The 10551-nt window shown below is 42.2% G+C and overlaps 1 long non-coding RNA gene across 1 annotated transcript; it reads left to right on the top strand.

Moving 5' to 3' along the window:
- The first annotated feature begins 7962 nt into the window (after nucleotides 1-7962).
- On the top strand, nucleotides 7963-8565 carry LOC147998387 (uncharacterized). Its single transcript, XR_015646810.1, has 2 exons — nucleotides 7963-8114; nucleotides 8285-8565. It is a non-coding gene; the product is annotated as an uncharacterized LOC147998387 (long non-coding RNA).
- Nucleotides 8566-10551: the final 1986 nt, after the last annotated feature.

The raw sequence follows: 10551 nt of genomic DNA, 5'->3' as shown, positions 1-10551 counted from the left end.
TTCATTGCTACCTATGAGGTCAGAGTCCAGGGTCAGTCCATGTATAGTCTTTAGGTAGTGGCTTAGTCCCTGGAAGCTCTGGTTGCTTGGCATTGTTGTACATATGGGGTCTCGAGCCCCTTCAAGCTCTTCCAGTTCTTTCTCTGATTCCTTCAACGGGGGTCCTATTCTCAGTTCATTGGTTTGCTGCTGGCATTCGCCTCTGTGTTTGCTGTATTCTGGCTGTGTCTCTCTGGAGAGATCTACATCTGGCTCCTGTCGGCCTGCACTTCTTTGCTTCATCCATCTTGTCTAATTGGATGGCCCATTCAGAGCCTGCCCCACATGTGGCCCATGCATATGTTTAATTTTTATATGAAAGCCTGATGAGGACAAAGGACAAAAGGACAAATTTGGGAGATAAGAGCCTGAGAGCAAGCAGCAACAATAAATATGAACGGAGTGACGTGATTCCAAAGATTGTTACATGGCAGCATTAGCTGATTTTTCTTGACTGCCTCTAAAAATTAAAAAGAAGTCAAAGTGATACTGATGTTTCAGATTGGGTAAAGAAATGTTGGTTTCAGTCTTTTCAACTGTATCCACTATCTGAACACCAAACTACCTCTGTCATATGATGCTAAATAAAAAGAAAGCAGGTTTGCTTTTTCAAAGACATTGTTACTGCTGAAATTCTAAAAGTAGGTTAATGATTCAGGACATCTAGTTTGATGAAACTACTGGTATATTATATCATAGTACACTATAGGGACTAATAATGACTCTGAAGCTCCATAATGCACTGAAGTGTCTCAGTTTACCTTATCAGACTTTGGGGGACATACACACACCCACCACACACACACACACACACACACACACACACACACACACACACACACACTACACAGACACATTTATTCATTCATTCATTCATTCATTCATTCATTCATTCATGTTCTAGGTAATTCCTTCACTAGCTTTTTAGAAGAAAAAAACATCAATCCCTTTTAAATACCTTTTCTGTGGTAGATATTGAGAAGCACATCATCGTATTTTTTAGGCTTTCAGAACCATAAAGCTAAAACCTTGGACTTATGGGAAGAGAGGGAGGAGACTAAGCTGTGCCTGTGGCCATAGGAAGTTTGTAGAGCACCTTCACCTTGTTATCATTGCTACAGAAACCACTGCTAACAATAAGCCAGGCAGTGACAAAGTCTAGGAGGGTGTCTGTGTAATAAATCCATTTTTTGTTGTTGTTGAAAAGAAGGTAACAAAGAATTTCAACAGAATGCTAGCCTGTAGATGGTGACATAAAGTCTGTGTTTTTATAGAGAGAAGTTGACCTGGTGACTAGGGTTAGGGTATGTCTGCCATGTGGAGTATATAGTGTTGGCAGTGGGTATTGGAGTGAGTGACATTCATTAGGGACTGCTTCATTTCAATTGGCTGCATATTATAGGGTACCCTTCTCTTTCTTCCTTCTTGAGTTTCATATACTTTATCTGTCTCCCTTCCAGAGTTTTATTTTGCTTGATCACTCATCATTCTAAACATTCACCAGATTTACTGGCTCCGTAAAGGTATGTATTTCTGTTCATTGCTTCCTGTGAAGTTTTTTTTTTAAATATCACCCAATTAGACTCAGGCCTCCTTGGACCCCAATGTGCCCACATCTGTGTCTTATCTTCTTTTCCACATGATAAGACTTGTCTTCAGCATCTGTCTCTGCAAAACCAAAACTCTAGTAAGGCCTGCAATAGATAACAGCACTAAAACCTGCCCTTTCCCATAAAACCCTATTCCAGACTTCTCAGAAGCTGCGTGTTTGCCAGTGATAGAATTCTATTGCCTGGAGTCACCTCTGACTCCTCCTACTACAAAGACCTTGTAAGAATTCAGAGACAGGCTGGCCTTACTAGTCTTAAAATATCAATTAATGCTTTTTACAAGCAATTTCAAGCCACCAATGTCTGTGTCCACTCTGCCAGCATCAGTATCCAGCTCATAAATCATTTGAAGTCACTGACAATGGTGGATTACACCTGCACACTCTGTGTTCACTGGGAATATTATAAGGATGACTTAATAGCATTTATTTGCAAAAGTCAGATAAAATTTGTCAGAAATTTTGCAATTTCTTTAGTGTGTTGTTTAATTTGATGCTGTAATATCTTCTATCTGTGTGCTCTCATGTTCTGGTTAGATAAGAGACTTTCCACCCTAAGCAATCAGCAGTCATGGCTTGATCAGGGAAGACATGAACATAGCACCTTTCCCTCACAATTATTGTCTTTTCCTACAGGAATTGTCATAATGCCTCACATTGAGACCATGTTCTTGATGCGAGCACACCTTTCATTATATGACACAGTTACCCATGATTTACTTCCTCTGAGTTCAACCATATTTCCCCCTTTATTGGAGAGCACTTTTCCTCTGCCAGCATTTGAAAGTTTGTATTTATGATTTCTGTCCTGGTTCCACTTGTGATTTTACTCTTCCCACAGTCTGTTCCTGTGACCTCAGAACCACCAGAACCACACATCTGAGCTTTTATCTCAGTCTTCTGTCCTCAAGACTCAGCTGTGTCTCATACCTTGAATGGCTTGCCTCCTTAGCCACAACCTGCCATGTAGAGAATGGCTCACCTGCACCTCTGTGAAGGAACTAACTTTCACTGTGCCTGGGAAACTCTATGGCAAACCATCCTGCCTGGCATGCTAATTTAGCTAAGATCTAGGCCTTGATTTGTCTCAAAGTATCCACAGGATATATGCAGTGTGTCACAGCCACATTCAATACAAATTCAGTGAGTCAACCCATATGTATGCTAAGTTATGAACTTGAGTTGCTGAGGGCAGGCATCAAGAGGGATATGAGGACTAAAGTGTGGCATATAAAACATAATTTCCTGAAGTCAGTGGGATCATCAATGACATAGACATACTCTGCCAGATCACACAAATTTGACAAATGCCATTTTTGTCTGTTTGTCTGTCTCTGTATGTCTGTCTATTTCTCAGTCTCTCTTTATGCAGCCCCCTCTCTCTATGAGTGAAAGGAATTTTCTGAATGTCCCTTGAGAGAGTACCTTGAAAACAACTGTCTGCTCTCTGTGATGAGGGTGGGAGCCTTCTGCTAAAGACATGGATAGAATAATATACCATGTAAGAGTGTGGTCTTCTGCCAGACTGTGAGAGTTATAGCATCTCATCTATTAAATCCTTGGGACTTGGATTGAAACATCAACTATTCTTAGTCCTCAGTCTATCAGATTGATGACTGGAACTTACATCTTCAGACTTCTCCTGTGGGAATTTCCAGCTGAGACTTTGGTTATTTTCAGCCTCCAAAATTACTGAGATGATTATTTATATTTTTCCTTTTGTTTTTCTTGAGAGTCCAATTATAGCTAGCTATGTCTTTTTACTGATGCCCTCTATAAAACCTTTCTTTGGTGGGATTAGCTGTGAACAGCATCCTCCAAACTTAATGTTTCTATGTCCACTGTCATAAATGTGTACTGTGCTGCATATGTGAAAATCCCTACACCCAAACACACTGGCTAGGAAAGTGATTTGGATGTGTGTTTATTCACGCCCTTGGAAGATTGAGTGGGTCTCCCACCCTCATCACAAAGAATAATAGGCTGTTCTCAGGGTAGTTACTCAAGAGACATTCAGAAATACCCCATCTTTCCCTCAGGTCTTCCTGTTTCTCTTCTGGAGTTAAACAGGTACCCAGCAGGAAGCTCTGAGAAATCAAGGATCAGGACTCTATCTTATGTGCTTGCCTTTTCAAGGTCAAAGAGAATCAATGCTGACATATGCAGTCTTTATACTATTTCTCTCCACTCTACATGATCGTTAAAGTCTGTTCCACCAGTATTTTTCTCCTAAATATTATTCTGTAGTATAGATATGCCACAGTCCAGTCATCAGGCACTTTCTCTTGTATAATTTCCTCTGAATAGAAACATTTCCTTCTGAAGAAATGAGGGAAGCTCACAGGAATCAGGAAGCTAAGAAAACTTAGGTGGTTGGAAAGCCCAGAAAGATTCACATTCACAAGGCCTGCCCCTAAGGCCTTATTAAGTAATCACAGTCTGGGGAGAGGAGACTGGTGTGATGGAACTGATTGTAAGTTGGGTTGGAGCTCCAGGGAGTTTGATGAGTCATCGCTCTTGCTGAGATGGGCTTCTGGTGAAGCAGCTGCCTTTGAGATTTCCAGACCATTGGTAACCTTATCCCCAGAAACTGTTTCACCAGGCTGGGCTTGTATAGAAGGGCAACTTTTGTCTGTTGTTTATCTCTCCCCAAGAAAACGCACCCAACCCTCCACCGCTAAAGGTGTTTTTGTTGTTTACAATGCATGGTCATTACGATTAAAACTCCTCTTAATCCTTATTCAGATTTTGTATTAATAGTTCACATGGATAAACTCCTCCTTCTTGCCTCTCAGTAGCCTTTGCCCAATCTCTTCTCCTCAGGGAAGATAAGAGCAGACTCTGCTGCTTAGCTGAATCCCAACAACCTAGGGTGGTCTGTGGCTCTCAGTGTATTCTTTGTGTTTTCTGATCATGAACACATCTCTGGCTATTCTGAGAGAACATCAGTTTAAAAAGATGTGAAACATTTAAAGAAAAACAGATGGCAAAACTGAGAATCAGGGATCTAAACTCCAGTCTGACCTGTCAAAGAGTCTGCCTCTAAGTCCTTCAAGTCCATTCAGGTCACTATGTTCTCGTCAAGAAAGGGAAGATAATGAGTAAGGAGAGGAATTGCAAAGCCAAAGTTTGTAGCATGTGGAGAAGCAACATAGACATCTGCTGGACGATGAGCATAAGAATGAATGGAAAAAAAGCAATAATAAAGGAGAGAGGCTGATGTCCAGCAACAATGACGGGGTGGGGAGTACAGGGCTGAAGTCAACTGAAGGCAACCTAGGGCTGCCTGCCCCAATGACTTAGCTCCAGCTGACAATTTATATTAGGCTGATGACCCTGGGTATAATGCAAGCTAGATAAAGTAGACAAGTGCAGTACTCTGAGTCCTGGTTTCCAAAATGGGATTTTTTTTCCCTACATACTAAATGACATCCACACAAGTGTCTCAAATAGTAGTTTTGGATTCTCATTTAGCTGAAATGGCTCAGAAGGAGGGTGATGAGATGGTGAAAGATGAACTGCCACCTTTCTGGAAGGGGCACAGTAGCTCCCATAGAAGAGGAAATCTGTTTTCTGTATTCACTGACCTGCATGGAGGAGTCCACTGCTGTAGGATGTATAAATGAAGGAACCTTCACATTCTTAAATTCACCAAGCTTTCAGAAAGGCAAATGTTGCTTAAGAAATAAAGTGTCATACAGAAGAGAATATTGTATGCTAATGAGACTTCCATGCAGGGAGAATAGCTAATGGTGAATTGATTGCAAAGTGATTCTAAAACACAAAGTACAGAGTATCATGTCTATATTACTAAGGTAAGGACATGACGGCTGTCATCCAAGGCAAGGATACCTCACTATCATGCTGAGACCTACAAAGTATACCCACTCACCATACCATAAGTTGGGAAAAATGAATGGTCATTTAAAAGAGGTTTCCTTATCTGAGCCTGAAGTACTAGTACATGGATGCTTTTTTTGTGGTGTCTTTAGATGTGCAAAGTGTTAAATCCCAAACCATGACTAAACCAGAGATTCTGTGTTCAAGATACATGGCAGTGGAGGGGTGAGGTAAGGAAAAGTTTGCAGTCATTTTCAACTCTTAACCAGACTATATTCTACACTGCCACACGTAACAGGAACCAATTAAAATGAGAGAAATGGTATATACTAAATATTAGTAGGCAAAAATAAACAAAACATTAAATACCACAATTTTCTCCTCTCCCACAAAGCACCTAAATGTGTGATATTGATTTCAAGCCAAGATTTCCACAAGAGACTCTTTGGAATGAAAGAATGTCCTGTCAAGTTCTCTTGTGGTGGGGTAAAAAAAACCTCACAATGAGTTTTCTCTCTCTTTGATCTGTGCAATTGCAGGTATTTCCCATTGCAAACTCCGTCAGTCTATCATGTGGCATTGCAGCACTTCTCACATTAGGCACAATAATAAGGGATTACACTCCTTAGCCTCAGGCACCTCAGAGGGGAAATATTAAAACACTGGATACAGATGTGTACAACCTGTCTCACTCCTTACACTGCCTGATATGAAGCACCCATTTCGTATGAAGATGGAAACTACTTAACTTTCAATGTTTTAATTGGTTCTGACATGATCCTTTTGATGCCTCATACCTTCGTATATTCTACTTTTTTATTCAGACCGATACTGTCAGTATTAGCTGCAAGCAATAGGCTCTCCTCCCCAAATCAAGCTCAGAAGTGGGCTTACCAATGTCCAAATAGGTGGAGGCAGTAATCACTCTAATACCTGAAGTTCACTAAGAAAAGACGTTCTATGCCCCTTTTCTCATTGGTGTCCATCATATGTCTACTTTGATCAAGCCTGACCTCCAAGCTAGCATTGTGGGGTTAGGGTAGTACAACTTTTGGAAGTAGGGCCCTGTGGGAAGCCCTTAGGCCCTTGAGAGTATCTCCATGAAGGGGATTGTAAGGCTCCCATCTCTTCCTCCCTCCTATGTGTCCTGGCTTCTGTGTTGAGCAATTGATTTTACCACTTCCATGCACCCGGAAAGGGATCCTAGCAGAGGTTAAAGAAGTAGGTTGAATCATTCTTTAACAAAAGCCCATAGAATGAGAAATCAAGCCAATTCCTTATTATCTTCAGGTCATTGCCTCAAATTTTTTTTTTGAAAATTAGTACACCTTAGTAACCCCATTTGCCCTGATGGTAACAGGGCATCATACTGTAATAAATTTTGTTACTATTTTTCTTTACTTTTCCCTTTTGAGATATTCAAATTCTAAATGAAATGGGGTCAGTTCTGCAACCCACTGGAGAACTATGGTATATGCCATCCATCGTCTTGGTTCCCTCTCATGTGCATTTAAGGGATTGATATTTATTTATTTATTTATTTATTTATTGTCCAGAAACAACTGTATACTCATAAGAGGTTCCCTGTGTGCTTAGAGAGTTGTGCACAGTCATCCTCAAGCATCTTTACATAGTAGAATCTTCAGCAAACTACCTGGGTAATTTACCAACAAAAGCACTGAGGATGCTGCACCTCCCAGAATTTTACCATATGGACAACTGCTGCACTTGCCTAGTGAAACCTGTGTATGAGTACTACACTTTGGAGCTGGGATATGAACATACTGGACTGACGTGAAACAAAGTTATTTTCCACTCAGACTTTTGACAGCCAGAGACTCTGATTTCAGTTGGGAAGCAAAATACTGAGGAGTTCTACATGGATATCATGTAGAGAACCACATGAAGAGAACCAGATGGGACAGAAATACTGCACAGATGTAGCCAAGAATTAAGTTGTCTTCAATGTATATTAGATTGTGCTGTAAGAAGGATATAAGATGAAGCACATTTTCACCAAGACTCAACTGAATACATTAACATTACAAACTTAGAAAGAGACCTACAAAATACTAGATAATAATGGGGATGTGTATGCAGCACCATGGGACATGGAACAATATAATAAGGGTTGCTCCAGGAAAGGTTTGAAGGAATCCACCTTTCTATCATGTATGTAATGAAAACTTAACATGGGAAAATGAGAAGGTTAGTTAGGGCTATATGGTTCAGTGTTCATTGACCATAAGAGCAACTTGTCTTCCTCCATAACTGCCCCCAGCCCACTATACCCATGAATGTGTCAGTGATAAGCTTTGGTGATGCCTAATCCAGCAAAGGGGAACATTGGCTGGAGAGTTGGTACAACCTTGAGTACCTGGGTGACCAAACAATCCTTAAGGGTGTGGTTTCTCATTACACTATAGTGGGTATATAAAGGACAGGCATGAGACCTCCTGGACATTACTGCCAGGGGTAGCATTGCTTACAGAAAGCTGTATAGTAGGGGAAACTAGTGTAACTAAAGATTACCAGAAAGATGGAAGAACTGCCTACGCAAAACAACACCTCGGTAAAGAACGAGGCAGAAGGGCCTGTTTGGTGTGAGAACAAGCAAGATGAGAAGGTCAGGTGATCCAAAGCTCCTCCCCCTTTCCCAAAGTTCTCTGCCCTATGAGTTTCTTGTTACAAAACCCTTCTTGAATGTCTACTCTTTCTTAGAAAGCTCTCCTTGTAAGGTATTCTACATCTTACCCCAAACTAACATTCTCCTACCTTTTCTTGTTTCTTGAGCAGAGGGAGAAGATAATCAGGAGAGTGAAAGAAGTGCTCGCTCAGAGCCCGAAGAAGGCCAAAAACACAACGGTGATCATTATTTGCTATAGACCCAAGAAGAAGAGAAACCCTAGTCAGCTGGTAAAGAAGGAAGGGACTCAGGATCATTCTAGCAGTCCAAATAACACCCAGTGAATGGCAGCAATAGCAGACCTAAGCAGCTCTGCACCATCTCCAGCAGGCTGCAGAGCTCTATAAGGAACAGGTCAGGTCTGATCAATAAAGTAAGAACAAGATTTAAGAGGAGAAACTCTTTGTAAGAAAGTTCCTTGGTGATTCAAAATAGAAAAAAGCTATAGAAGGAGAGCAAACAAGAAGAAGAACGGGGAGGAGGAATGGAGAGGTAATGATAGGAAAATTGTATAGGAGCTAGAAGATTAAGGGAGAAGTGGAAAGTAGAGATGAGGGAAGGGACAGAAGAAAAGAGAAAGTAATTAAGTGTCAAGGAGAAAGGCATAAAGAGAAGAGGAAGTAGGAAGTAAGAAAAAGACAAAGTGGCTGGGGAAAGAGAAGGAAGGGGAGGAGAAAATGGTGGAGAAAGGGGGATAAGGGAAGAAGTGAAGGGATGAGACTAAAAATGAATGAGAAAGGAGGCGATTTTAATGGAATGAACAGATAGGATAACAGGAAGGGAAGGGATAGTAGAAAAAGAGAGATGGTAAAGGGAGAAAATGGTGGGTTAGAGCAGGAGGGTAGAGGAAGGCTGGAAGAGCAGGAAGGGAAATGGTCAGATCACAATGGAGGGAGGGGAGGGGCATGGGAAGGGGAGTAAACTACAGTAAAGGAAAAGGGGATGGATACTGAAGGTAAGTGAAGGGAAGGGAGGGAGAGAAAGAGGGGAACAAATTGAATGAGGGAGAAGAGGAAGGGCTCTTGTAATGGAGAGAAAAGTGAGAAAACAGAGAAGGGGACTGGAGAAAGAGGAGCGAGGTGAGGGGAATATAGGTGGAGTTAGAGAGGGGGGAAGGAGGGAGAGGTCAGAGGACAGAAGAGGGGTGAAAGAGAATTGCGACTGTAGGATGAGTGAAGGGAAGGTGGATGGAGAGGAACCAGGAAGAAGGGAAGGAGACAGTTGGAGTTGTCAGAGTAATATGGAACAGAGGGGAAAGGGGAGAACTAGTAGGAAAAGAAGAGGTATTGGGGGAAAGAGGCAATTGGAAGTGTAGAAAAGAGAGGGAGGTAGAGGAGGAAGGCAGGAAGAGACAAGCAAGAGAGAGAAAATGGTGAGATCACAGTGGAGGGAGGGGAAATGGAGGGGAAGGGAAGTGAAATAGAGTAAGGGAAGAAGAGATCAGGGGTAAGTGAGGGCATGGAGAAAGAGGAGGTGGAGAAAGACCTGGATGAGAAGAGTTGATGGAGAGGGCCTTGAAAAGCATGGTATAGTGGGGAAACAGAGAGAAGGGGAGGTGGTAGAAGGCACAGAGAAAGGAAGAGAGAGGAAAGGAAGGGAGAAGGGGAGGGGAAGAGGAAGAGGAGGGATGAGAGGAAGACTTAAAGAAGAATGGAATGGATGTGGAGGTCATATATAAGATTGAGGAAGAGGGAGGGACATGGAAAAAGGGACAGCAGAAGGAAGGGAGGAAGTTAAAAGGAAAGGTGGGAGGGAGGAAGTAGGAGGGCAGAAGTGGGAAAGAATGGGAAGGGTGAGGAAATGGAATGAGGAAGACTGGAAGAACTGAGGACAAAGTGGATGGAAGATAAGAAGGGGATGGGAAACAGAAAGGGAAGGGAAATGGATAAGGAGGCAGAGGACAGACTAGGACAAAGAGGAAGAGAAATGAAATAGAAGAAGTGAAATGGAGAGGATGGTTAAGGATAAAAGACATGGAGGGGGAAGGGAGAAAGAGGGGAGAAAGGGAGAGAGATCAAGGAAGAACATAAAGGGGGAAGAGAATGGGAGAGAGAAATGGAGTGTAGAAGAGGGAAGGAGAGAGAAAAGGACAGAGAATAGTAACCAGTGGGGGAGGGTAGAGGGAGATCAAGAGACTCAGAAGGAACAGAAAAAACGGGACGTAGAGGGCACTAGTGAATTGAGGATAAGAGGAGAGAGAAGAGACAGACTGGGTGGTAAAAGGAAAAAAAACTGCTTCTTGGAGAGAAGGGCAGAGAAGGATAGAGAAGGGGAGGGGGAGTGTATGGGGAGGGATGGAGAGGGAAGGCAACAAGAGAGGAACAGAGAGGAAGGAGTGGAGAGGGAATTAGATGTTGGAGGACAAGAGGGAGAGGGA

This window comes from Rattus norvegicus, chromosome X, assembly GCF_021556685.1.
Source record: "Rattus norvegicus strain SHRSP/BbbUtx chromosome X, alternate assembly SHRSP_T2T, whole genome shotgun sequence".
Taxonomy (NCBI): domain Eukaryota; kingdom Metazoa; phylum Chordata; class Mammalia; order Rodentia; family Muridae; genus Rattus; species Rattus norvegicus.
This window is presented reverse-complemented; position numbering and strand designations above follow the sequence as displayed.